The sequence below is a fragment of the Anomaloglossus baeobatrachus genome, chromosome 8 (assembly GCF_048569485.1).
Source record: "Anomaloglossus baeobatrachus isolate aAnoBae1 chromosome 8, aAnoBae1.hap1, whole genome shotgun sequence".
Classification (NCBI taxonomy): domain Eukaryota; kingdom Metazoa; phylum Chordata; class Amphibia; order Anura; family Aromobatidae; genus Anomaloglossus; species Anomaloglossus baeobatrachus.
In genome coordinates this window covers 71,441,384-71,454,636 of record NC_134360.1, presented here as the reverse complement: position 1 = coordinate 71,454,636, position 13,253 = coordinate 71,441,384, and the positions used below count along the sequence as shown (strand labels likewise).

The following is a 13,253-nucleotide window of genomic DNA, read 5'->3' as shown; positions in this document are numbered from 1 at the left end:
GGGAGGGAAAATGGCTAATTGGGCAAAACTTGGCCATTTTCACTTAGGGGTGTACTCACTTTTATTGTTATTGGTATCAGCATTAATGACTGTGTATTGTATTATTTAGAGGACACCAAATTTACACTGTTATACAAGCTGCATACTAAGTACTGTAAATTGTATCACAGTGTTAGATCTTTATAAAAAGTATAATATTTACAAAAATGTGAGGGGTGTACTTACTTTTTGTGAACTGACCCTCCTTGCCAGAAGGATCCTTAAAAGCAGCATGATCTGGTTCTTAAACACTTGTCAACAATAGTAAACTTTCATTTCCGCCCAAATATATAGATGGCTAATATCAATGTTAGTTGAAGGAATCTTGAAATATTTCATTTACGTACCTCCAATGATGGCGGTTGCATTAGTAATATTATATAATATAGCATGTATAGGCTGCGTATATCGACTCCCGTAAGTTTTCTAAGGAAGAGAAATACAAATGTCATCCGGTCCTCAGATCTCCAGATCAAGCCTCCCTATTCCTGCCGGCACGTCCTCAGCATATATTTGTTAGTATCCCTGCTGCTCTGCAGAGCTTACAATCTCCTCTGATGCACAATACAATGTGAAGGTTCTTTAAATTCCCTCACATCTAGATAAATGCTTTGCACACTCCAGGAGATTGAAGCATGCAGGTTTTTTTTTAGGGTCTGGTTTCTGTAAACAAGTGTCATTTAGGCTGCTCAATTTTTGACAAGTAAATGGAGACAGATATTCACCCAGGGATCATTGATCTGTGTCAAAATACTCCATTGCTGTATATAATGGACTCTCGGCAAACTCGCTGACAGAAGAGAGACATGCCTTACTTTACCCAACTTAACGCTACTTCATCATTTATTTGTAAACTGTAAGTCTAGATTCGTAGACTGGAACTCTGTCACTTTTTAGCTGTGTGATAAGATACATAAAAAACTTTATAGTGAAGTAGGATTTAAAAAATATTTTTTACTATTCTTTAAATCATCTCATAGTGTTTAATCCAGCCTTTCTTGTACTTTGTTTGGTATTATAACTCAACCCAACTTTCCTAAATTTGGGCTAAGCTGCAATACCAGACACAAAATGATGACTGGTGTCCCAATTTAAAGTTAATTATTATTATTATTATTATTATTATTATTTGTTTAATGGTGCTTTACATGTGCAAAAAGGCATACATAAACAAGTACAATAATCGTGAACATTTCAAGGCACAGACTAGTACGGGAGAAGGGAGAACCCTGCCCACGAGGGCTCACAGTCTACAGGAGGAGAGAGGACCCTGCCCATGAGGACTCACAGTCTGCAGGAGGAGAGAGGACCCTGCCCACGAGGACTCACAGTCTGCAGGAGGAGAGAAAACCCTCCCCGAGAGGGCTCAAAGTCTACAGTAGGAGAGCGGACCCTGTCCGTGATGGCTCATAGTCTACAGGAGGAGAGAGAACCCTGCCCACAAGGACTCACAGTCTACAGGAGGAGAGAGGACCTTGCCCGAGAGGGCTAAAAGTCTACAGGAGGAGAGAGTACCCTGCCTGCGAGGGCTTGAAGTCTACAGGAGTAGAGAGGACCCTGCCCGTGAGGGCTCACAGTCTACAAGGAAGGGGTTGAGGATATAGTAGGTGAGGGTAGAGCGGGTTGTGCGGTGGTACAGTGGACTGAGGATTACTACAGGTTGTAGGCTTGTTGGAAGAGGTGGGTCTTCAGGTTCCTTTTGAAGCTTTCCACAGTAGATGTGTTACGGGGGGACTGGCGGATTAGGATAAGGGCGTGTATTCTCAATCGCCAGTCGGGGTCCACCGTGCTCCCAGATGGAAAAGGAGCTGCTGGCAACCCGAAGGTTAGGCAGAGAATACAGATCTGGGTGGGGCTGAGATAACCCAGGAGACCTGGGAACCGATCACATGTGTAGGGACACGTGAGACCGGACAACAACCCAGTTAGCATTTTGGTGTACCTGGCACTATACCGACCACGTGTGCAGGAACACGTCAGGCCAGGTGGTGACCAGGTAGCATTGACCAGAAGACCGCTGCCCCGTCGGCCACATGTGTAGGACATGTCGTGCCGAGCGGTCCTCCGATTAGCGTTTCTGGTCACCTCTCGACTGGCCACGTGTGTGAAGGACACGTCAGGCCAGGTGGTCACACCAGTAGTGTTGACTGTGAAACCGAAGAGGATAACAGGGTTCACACACCCAGCACAGGAACTCCCTGTTAACACTACAGGGGTCCTAGGGTACGCTGTCTGTGCGCGTTGGGGGCACAACCGGATAGGTGGCGCAGCAGCCGCAGCCCAGTTAACGCCACTGGGCTGCTGCAAGACTGGGACAGCAGTAGGGAAGCACGGCGCCTGACCCTGATGTGCCGAGCCACGAATCTTAGCGTGACAGGCACCGTTCGCCTAACCCTACCTACCGCTTCCAGAACTAGTGGTTATGGCCGCAAAGAGACTCAGTGCATGGAGGTGTGCACAAAGCAATGACATAAGAAGACTGCACACCTCCATGTTGTCTCCAGCCCCTTTTATAACCTGGGTCCTCCCAACGTAGGGTGGACCACAATGGCACCTCCTAGGGCCAATTGCGGAGAGTGCCACATCAATAGTGACGTCACCAGCAGCCTTATCCGAAACCGCCACGTCACTGATGACCTCATGGCAGCCACGCCCCAAACACCTCACCAGTCATCGTCTGATGACCAATGGTGAGGTGCCAGGTCATAAGGGTGGGCCTCCGCGTGCCAGTCCGGAGTGGTCACGTCATCAGGACACCTGATGCCCTCTGCCCTATCACGGCCTGTCACCTCACAAACATGCCCAGTGAGTTCCTTACCGGACCTAGCCTCTGATGTAGGAGCATGCTCAGTAGCCTGAATAACAGTCTCAGAAATCACTATCACTATCTGCCTGAGCATGCTCAGTAGGCACAACACAGGACTTAGACATGCCACGAAGTCCAAGTACCTGTGCAAAGAGGCTTTTCGCACTAAGTGTAGGAGCATGCTCAGTAGCCTGAACCGAGGACTTAGCCTCAGAAATGGCACTATCAGGCTGAGCATGCTCACTAGGCGAAACACTGGACTTAGGCTCTGGCTGGGGTAAATCGGCACACGCATGCGCACTAGCCGCCTCTCCACACTTAGACATGGAGGAGCAAGCAGCCAGCTGGCGACCCAAGGCACGGCCAAAAATGGCAGCCGGCGCCTGGGCGCAGCTGGAACTGCGGCAGACTGCTTGCGGCTATGGCGCCACTGATTCGTAACAAGGTGAGAGTCTGATATGTTGGGGTAGACTGTTCCAGAGTATGGGTGAGGCACGAGAGAAAATCCAGTATGCAGTTGTGGGAAGAGGAGATGAGAGAGAAGTAGAGAAGGAGATCTTGTGAGGATCAAAGGTTATGTGCAGGTAAGTACAGGGAGACTAGGTCACACATGTAGGGAGGAGACAGGTTGTGGATGGTTTTGTATGACATGTATGGGGTTTTGTACTGGAGTCTATGTGCAATGAGAAGCCAGAAAAGAGTTTGGTAGAGAGGGGAGGCCAGGGAATAGTGGGGGGACAAGTGGATTTGTTGGACAGCAGAGTTTAGGATAGATTGGAGAGGTGCAAGAGTGTTACAAGGTAGGCCACAGAGCAGGAGGTTACAGTAATCCAGGAGGGAGATAATCACACTTATAGATTTTGTCCATACAAAAACTCCATAGAAAACATAAATTAAGTTTAAATAGTAAGTCCTCTAACTTTTAACTTATATAGTTCAATTACATTAATTGCCCTGATCCTCTAGTATCTACTTCAATATAGAGTACCACAAAGTTCACTTTTGGCCTTGTGCTTCGTACAATACATTGTTTTTCGGTGTCAGCACAAGACCAGAGAAGTGTGCATAGAGAGTTACCTATTTTTACTGCTAATTTGTAGACAGAAAATAGGACTGGCTTAGCCTATAAAATGAGATAAGAGAATATAGCAATGGAGGAAAAATTAGAGCAGAGAGAGAGAGATGAGAACAAAAAAGTAAAGTAAAAATGGAGCATAGAAATCATGGTGCTGGAATAAGTCTTTTTGTGAATGGATACCTCTGCTTTTCCTTGTGCGGAAGAAAGAACAAAAGTATCTCCACAGAGAGTCTTTCAAGAAAAGTTTCCGAAGATGTCTCTTTACTTTTCAGATTGTCGAAATTTCATCCAGTAGAACCAGTTTTTACAGAATATGTCATGTGTCAGGTATGGAAAATGTTAAAAGTTTTCCATATGCATGATGTCAATCACTTTGGAGATCAGAAAAATTAAAGGAGGGAATGTGTGTCCGAGCCACCATCAGTAGTGTATGTTCTTGGACGGATGTATGGATCTTGTAGTGGTGGATGAATAACAGAAGGACAACATCCAAAATACAATTACAGAATTTTTTTGGTTTCAATTAACAAAGGCAAATTACACAACCAAAAATTTCCTTAATTTTTTTTCTATTAATTCCTGTTAGCTACAGGATGATACAAAGTAGAGTAGAGTGACAGGATGAGTCCAACTCCTAAATCATTAGATTTGATGCAGTATGTTTTTATTATTTAGGAATTTATTTTTTCTTGTTATGATTGAAAGACAACCGGACAACAGTATTTTTCTCTAGCAACTGCCCTTACCACCATTTGTGCCCTGAAAATATACCGTATATCTGTTGTCGATTGTGGCGCAAAATACCTTAAGAAAAAGTTGTTTTAAAAACTCCTAGAGTACATTACATGAACATGGAGGCTATGCTAATGGAAATATCCAGATGTTGAGCAATTCGTAGCATTGAAAGACTGTCATCCAGTCAGCATTCATTCAGTAGTCTGTTTATACAGGCCAACATGGCTTCTGATATGCGCTGAATGATCAGTAGTAGATTGTTCTTTGTGCATTGGCTGCCATTTTTCTCGGACCTCGATGTGGTGTTGAGGCAAACTTATGTCTTTATTCAGGTTTCACAACCTGGCCATTTCAGCTCTTCCTGAGCATTCAACTGTTGTTGAAAGCTCAGGCTTCCCTACTTGGACGTTTCAGCTCACCTCGAGATTTCAACTGTTGTTGAAAGCTCAGGCTTCACTACCTGAACGTTTCAGGTCATCCCGAGCTTTCAACTGTTTTTGAAAGCTCAGGTTACTACCTGGACGTTTCAGCTCTTCCTGAGGTTTCAACTGTTGTTTAAAGTTCAGGCTTAACTACCTGCCCATTTCAGATCATCCCGAACTTTCAACTGTTGTTGAAAGCTCAGGCTTCACTACCTAGACGTTTCAGCTCTTCCAGAGCTTTCAACTGTTGTTGATAGCTCAGGCTTCACTACCTGAACGTTTCAGGTCATCCCGAGCTGTCAACAACAATTAAAAGCTCGGGAAGAGCTGAAACATACAGATAGTGAAGCCTGAAAAATAGACATGCATTTGCCATGACCGCGAATTTCAGGATTTTCTTATTACTTTGTATTTTATTTCCATGTGTACTACACTATTGAGGATGGAGTGCCGATAGTTTTGAAACGTTTCTGATGTGCTGTCAAGAACCATGAACTTGTGTGCAAACAAAATAATCTTATCATAGAAGGAACGAGAGCTTTGCTCATTTGTCGGGATGAGACATCAGCATCCTGTTGGACTTCATGCAATGATTATCATGAAATTTGTATGATTTGTAGGATTACTCATTCATCTTAATCATGTAGCTTAAAAGAATCTTAAGACTTAAGGTTAGTCTTGGATGTTGATTGACTTGGATGAAACCTCCACAGATCATCCACAAGCTGCATAAATTCTGTCACTTGCATATTAGAGGCTTTGTGAGAGCAGAGTAACAAAATGTTATTCTGCACATGCATCAGTTCCTCTAGCCAGGAGATAAATATGAGACTGGCGCATGCACAAATAAAAGTTGATTATGGCCAATCAAAGTTAAATGTCTGCACTGTTTTCAGCTGTTTGTCAAAGCAATGGACCAAGAGCAGACTTAGCAAAGAATGACCTGGAAAATTAGAGGGGATAAGCCTAGTGGACACTTTGGGCTTCTTTTGCATATACAGTTAGGTCCAGAAATATTTGGACAGTGACACAATTTTCGCGAGTTGGGCTCTGCATGCCACCACATTGGATTTGAAATGAAACCTCTACAACAGAATTCAAGTGCAGATTGTAACGTTTAATTTGAAGGTTTGAACAAAAATATCTGATAGAAATTGTAGGAATTGTACACATTTCTTTACAAACACTCCACATTTTAGGAGGTCAAAAGTAATTGGACAAATAAACCAAACCCAAACAAAATATTTTTATTTTCAATATTTTGTTGCGAATCCTTTGGAGGCAATCACTGCCTTAAGTCTGGAACCCATGGACATCACCAAACGCTGGGTTTCCTCCTTCTTAATGCTTTGCCAGGCCTTTACAGCCGCAGCCTTCAGGTCTTGCTTGTTTGTGGGTCTTTCCGTCTTAAGTCTGGATTCGAGCAAGTGAAATGCATGCTCAATTGGGTTAAGATCTGGTGATTGACTTGGCCATTGCAGAATGTTCCACTTTTTTGCACTCATGAACTCCTGGGTAGCTTTGGCTGTATGCTTGGGGTCATTGTCCATCTGTACTATGAAGCGCCGTCCGATCAACTTTGCGGCATTTGGCTGAATCTGGGCTGAAAGTATATCCCGGTACACTTCAGAATTCATCCGGCTACTCTTGTCTGCTGTTATGTCATCAATAAACACAAGTGACCCAGTGCCATTGAAAGCCATGCATGCCCATGCCATCACGTTGCCTCCACCATGTTTTACAGAGGATGTGGTGTGCCTTGGATCATGTGCCATTCCCTTTCTTCTCCAAACTTTTTTCTTCCCATCATTCTGGTACAGGTTGATCTTTGTCTCATCTGTCCATAGAATACTTTTCCAGAACTGAGCTGGCTTCATGAGGTGTTTTTCAGCAAATTTAACTCTGGCCTGTCTATTTTTGGAATTCATGAATGGTTTGCATCTAGATGTGAACCCTTTGTATTTACTTTCATGGAGTCTTCTCTTTACTGTTGAGTTAGAGACAGATACACCTACTTCACTAAGAGTGTTCTGGACTTCAGTTGATGTTGTGAACGGGTTCTTCTTCACCAAAGAAAGTATGCGGCGATCATCCACCACTGTTGTCATCCGTGGACGCCCAGGCCTTTTTGAGTTCCCAACCTCACCAGTCAATTCCTTTTTTCTCAGAATGTACCCGACTGTTGATTTTGCTACTCCAAGCATGTCTGCTATCTCTCTGAAGGATTTTTTCTTTTTTTTTCAGCCTCAGGATGTTCTGCTTCACCTCAATTGAGAGTTCCTTAGACCGCATGTTGTCTGGTCACAGCAACAGCTTCCAAATGCAAAACCACACACCTGTAATCAACCCCAGACCTTTTAACTACTTCATTGATTACAGGTTAACGAGGGAGACGCCTTCAGAGTTAATTGCAGCCCTTAGAGTCCCTTGTCCAATTACTTTTGGTCCCTTTAAAAAGAGGAGGCTATGCATTACAGAGCTATGATTCCTAAACCCTTTCTCCGATTTGGATGTGAAAACTCTCATATTGCAGCTGGGAGTGTGCACTTTCAGCCCATATTATATATATAATTGTATTTCTGAACATGTGTTTGTAAACAGCTAAAATAACAAAACTTGTGTCACTGTCCAAATATTTCTGGACCTAACTGTAAGTCAGAAATAAAGCTTGAAAGTTTGCCTATAACAGTAGCATGCATGAGGAAAGGACTGCAGCCCAAACATGTCATCAGCCAAAAAAAAACGCAGCACAGAAATAGACAGAAATATTGGGTTATGCTCAAGTGGTTATATTTATTAAGACCTGGCACCAAGAAAACAGATTATCTGACATTTCAACTTATTTAGAGGTCTTTTCTCAAGGACATGTACCACGCAAAAAAATATATAGACCAATGGGATAAATTAAAGAAATGGGAATAAGGAAGAAAGGAAGGGGACACAGGATCAGGATGAATTAATAATAGAGGAAGACAACACAATAAAATACAAGTACAATAATCTGTAATATGAAATTTGTAGTAAAATGTAGGTAAAAGAATCTCAACATTAGAGGGCATAATAATAAGTCATCAAAAAAGATAGGACAACCTGAAAGTGAGACCAAGGAGGTAAGTATAACCGACAGACACAAACATAATATTAGTTTACTCAACTAAACTTCATAGATAAATCTAGCATAAAACGTTGCTACAATAGTAGACAGGATATACAGAAAAGGGCAGATATTTCTGTAAGACAACAAAGTTCCACAATCAGCTCACCTATCCTGCAGTAGTTTTCTTACAGCCTAGGTGCGGTGCACGGAAAATAAAATTGGGCCAGTGCTTTCACATTACATGATCATGCCAATTAAAGGACCATCCATGTATTACATGTAAGCGTTTCATCGGTCTTTTTAAAGGGAACCAAACATCAGGATTTTCATGTATAAGGTGCAGCCAGTGCAGTACTGGCACTATCAGGCACATTGTGTACATACCATTAGTGGGCAGCTCGTGTGTTTAGTTAGTGAAATCCAACTTCATAAAGTTTGAAAATTCGTGCACTTTTTGATTTACGTGTACACCTCTCTCCTAATGTCCGGACGTGTTATGGACGTTTATCCCCGCCCCCCCGCGCCGCCTGTTCCTCCCTCTCACTGGCCGTATGTAAATTCCTCTCTTCAGAAACATGGCGCCGGAGTTGGCGCCTGCGCATAGCGCTTATCTCCGGCGCCATGTTTCTGAAGCCCGCTGTGCTTAGTATTTTGCAGGAGAGGGCAGCGCATGCGCCCTCGCTTCTTCAGATCCCGTTGTGACTGCGGGAGCGCACGTGGTCACAACAGGACTGCAGAACAGCTTATGAGAGGACGCAATTAGCTGCAGGTAATCGCGTCCTCTCATCAGCTGTTCTGCAGTCCTGTTCTGACCACGCGCGCTCCCGCGGTCACAACGGGATCTGAAGAAGCGAGGGCGCATGCGCCGCCCTCTCCTGCAAAATACTAAGTACAGCGGGCTTCAGAAACATGGCGCCGGAGATAAGCGCTATGTGCAGGTGCCAACTCCGGCGCCATGTTTCTAAAGAGAGGAATTTACATACGGCCAGTGAGAGGGAGGAACAGGCGGCGGGGGGGCGGGATACAAGTGCATAACACGCCCGGACATTAGGAGAGAGGTGCACACATCAATCAAAAAGTGCCCGAATTTTCAAACTTTATAAAGTTGGATTTCACTGACTAAACACACAAGCTGCACCCTGATACACACTGTGCCTGATGGTGCCAGTACTGGACTGGCTGCACCTTATACATGAAAATCCTGATTGTTTGGTTCCCTTTAAATCCTGTTCAGACATACTGACCTCACTTTCTTGTGCACAGATGTCACGCTGGGTGTGAGGAGAGACACCCAGCAAGTGGAATCCTGGGAATAAAGGAGGCTGAAACACAAAGGGGGGGGGTAACCAGGGGCTCCTGCACTGGCCCTGACTCTGGAGGGCCCTGCATTAGCTCTCTATCCACAGGTACCTATAAGGGTTAGGAGCTGTGGCCCGCCAACGTGCCCCTGTCTCCTAGCCAGACACTAGGACTAAATTCCACCCCCCCAAAAAAAAAATCCACGGAGGGGAAAACAGACACAAAAATAAACAGCAAAAAGGGAAAAGGGGAACCCAACAACTTATCTTGAGACTTGAGATAGAATCTTCAGAATATACAGCAACAGTAGTCTGAAGCCACATGCACTCCTGAGCAGCAACTTCTCCAAGTGAATAGTATAAACCGCACTGGAGGAGTTAGAGGCTCCACGTTATAAAGGTCCTTTATTACCAGCTGGAGGGACGGCTCCTCCAACCTGGCAATGAAACAGAAAAAAACCTAAAACAAGCCCTTAAAGGGACAGCGTCCATTAACGTCTGGACGATCTCTGGCACCTTCTGTACCTCGTCCCAGCAGCAGCACTAGACACATCCGTGACAACAGAATGATCATTAACACTAGATAGTTTTCACAGGATGATGCGCTACTAAAAATGATAATTTTTAGACAAGCCTGAAAATCATTTCACTCAACAAATGAGCAACATGGCAACATGTTTAAACACGCCGATTATCAGGAACAAGAATGGATTCCTGATAATAGCCCAGTTCTAATTTACCTTAAGTCTAAATGTTAGGAAGTAAATCTTTTAAAAACAAATATTAACTTTATATAATAATTATTCTATTTCCAAATTTAAAATTAGATGCAGAACATTTAATCTAACCATAACTCAACTAAACCTAACCTAGCACTAAGTATGATAATATTTGTAATTCAAACAATTTGATAAGTTTGCCAAAAAGCTAATAATTAATATTACCAATTATACAAATCTACTAATGTATAAAAATATATACTATACTACTAATATATAAAAAAGTCTATTAATATATAAAAAATTTTTACTAATCTAATAATATATATAAAAAAAAATATGTAACTATTATCTCCACAAAAGGTTGATAGTTGATACTCTGCTTAAAGGTAAGACCCCATAGATGATTGTTCATCTGACAACTATCTCTCCTAACTCCCCCATATACAGGAATGCTTGGTTCGGTGAGCACTCCTTTGTTCTCTGCAAGAAACCACTGCCAGTTTCTCGGGCAGCAGCTTATCTTCCCCACTGAACAAATGAATCTGTCTTTGAAATTTCAATGGCCAGATCTTTCTTTCACCCAACATCATCAAGAGGTTCCCATAAACATTAGAATCTTGGCCGATCTTGACGATAACATTGGCTTTAGTTGACCTTAGTCTAATCTTTATGGAAGACTTTTGAGTATTATTATTATTATTATTATTATTTATTATTATAGCGCCATCAATTCCATGGCGCTTTACATGTGAAAGGGGTATACATAATAGGGACAAGTACAATAATCATAAACAATGCAAGGCACAGACTGGTACAGGAGGATAGGTGTCCCTGCCTGCGAGGGCTCACAGTCTACAAGGGATAGGTGAGGATACAGTAGGTGAGGGTAGAGCTGATTGTGCGGCGCTGTATCAGACTGAGGGTTACGGCAGGTTGTAGGCTTGTCAGAAGAGGTGGGTCTTCAGGTTCCTTTTGAAGCTTGTCAAGGTAGGTGAGAGTCTGATGTGTTGTGGCAGAGCATTCCAGAGCATTCCAGAGTTTGGAGGAGGCTCGTGAGAAATCTTGGATGCGATGGTGGGAAAAGGAGATGAGAGGGGAGCAGAGAAGGAGATCTTGTGAAGATCGAAGGTTAAGTGCAGGTAAGTACCGGGAGACTAGGTCAGAGATGTAGGGAGGAGACAGGTTGTGGATGGTTTTGTAGGTCATGGTTAGGGTTTTGAACTGGAGTCGTTGGGCAATGGGAAGCCAGTGAAGGGATTGGCAGAGAGGAGAGGTTGGAGAGTAGCGGGGGTACAAGTGGATTAGCCAGGCAGTTGTCAATCTTCTGCTTGAAGAAAGAGGCAAAGTCTTCAGATGAGATGAGAGGAGAGGGAGGTGGTGCCGGGGGGCGGATGAGAGCGTTGAATGTGTTGAATAGCTGTTTAGGGTTGTGGGATAGAGAGTATATGAGGGATTAGAAGTAGGTTTGTTTTGCAGCAGTGAGTGCAGACTTGAAAGTGGTGAGAGCCTGTTTGTAATGAAGTGCTCAGTGGAATGAGACCACTTCCATCTGCGCTCAGCAATTCTGGAAGCCCGTCTCAATTCTTTAGTCTGGTTTGTGTGCCAGGGTTGCCTGTTGATTGTGCGGGTTTTGGTGTGTGTGACAGGGGCAGCTGATTCGAGAGCTCAAGAGATGGTGGTGTTGTATAAAGTGGAAGCAGCATCTGCATCATGTGGAGAAGCAATGTCTGCAAGAGGGAAAAGAGACTGAGAAAGTGAGTGTAAGTCAAGGTGATTGAGATTTCTGCAGGGGTGTGAAAGTTTTTGGAGGGAGAGTTGTGTACTTAGAGAAGAGAGGGAAGAGAATGTGAGTAGGTTGTGGTCAGATAGGGGGAGAGGCGAGTTAGAGAGGGTAGATAGGGAACAGAGGCGAGTGAAGATGAGGTCCAGCGTGTGGCCGTCTTTGTGAGTAGCTGCAGAGGACCATTGGGTGAGGCCAAAGGACGAAGCGAGTGTTAGAAGTTTTGGAACAGATGAGTGAGAAGTGTCAATGGGGATGTTAAAGTCACCCATGATGATGGTGGGGATGTCGGCGGAAAGGAAATGTAGTAGACAGGTGGTGAACCGGTCAAAAAAGGCAGTGGCTGGCCCTGGGGGGCGATAAATGACAGCCAGTTGGAGGTTGGAAGGGGTGTAGAGTCGTATGGAGTACACCTCAAAAGAGGGGAGAGTAACCGAGGGTGGTAGTGGAATTGGTGTAATAGAGCATTGGTCGGACAGGAGCAAACCAACTCCTCCACCATGCTTGTTACTGGGGCGGGGGGTGTGAGAGAGTTGAAGACCACCATAAGAAAGTGCAGCAGGATAGGCTGTGTCAGAGGTGGTAAGCCAGGTTTCAGTGATGCCAAGAATGGAGAGTTTATTAGTGATGAAAAGATCATGGATGTAGGAAAGTTTATTGCAGACAGAGCGAGCGTTCCATAGAGCTCCTGCTAGTGGGACTGGGGGAGCGGGGGCTGGGTGAATGGGTATGAGGTTAGAGAGGTTGAGAAAATTAGTGTTAGAGTGTGGATGGCAGTTAGATGTGACAATGGGGATGTGGTGAGGAGGACCAGGATTTGGAGAGATATCCCCAGCAGTGAGGAGAAGCAGTGAGAGTGTTAGTAGGTGGGAGCAGGAGAGGCCATGAGGTGGCCATGTGTGTCTGGAGACACTGGGTGTAAAGTGAAGGAACAGATCTGAGGAGACGGTGAGATGGGTGGGGACCATGGAGGGAGAGATGTATAGTTCATTACTGGGTGTAGGGATTAGAGGGGAAAGTAGAAAGTGAAGTATTACATTGTTTACTGTGACTATGTTTCCAGTTACTTTCCGGTCCCTTCGGGGCAAATTTGGGCTAATTCAGTTTCTGCACACTTATAGATCCACATTTCGTGATCAACATGCCAACAATGTCAAGGGCGACAATGTGAGCCACATATATAGTGTTAGAAGCACTCAGGTGGATCACAGAAGGGAGGGGCTGGTACTCATCCTGATTATTTAAATCAAAGCTGACCCCATCTGTATGAGAACAT

The 13,253-nt window shown here is 44.1% G+C and overlaps 1 protein-coding gene across 4 annotated transcripts in view; it reads left to right on the top strand.

Annotated features, from left to right (window-relative positions):
• The window catches only part of CACNA1I (calcium voltage-gated channel subunit alpha1 I), a 1,217,075-nt gene that overhangs the window by 1,174,331 nt on the left and 29,491 nt on the right, over positions 1–13,253 (top strand). The window lies entirely within an intron of this gene.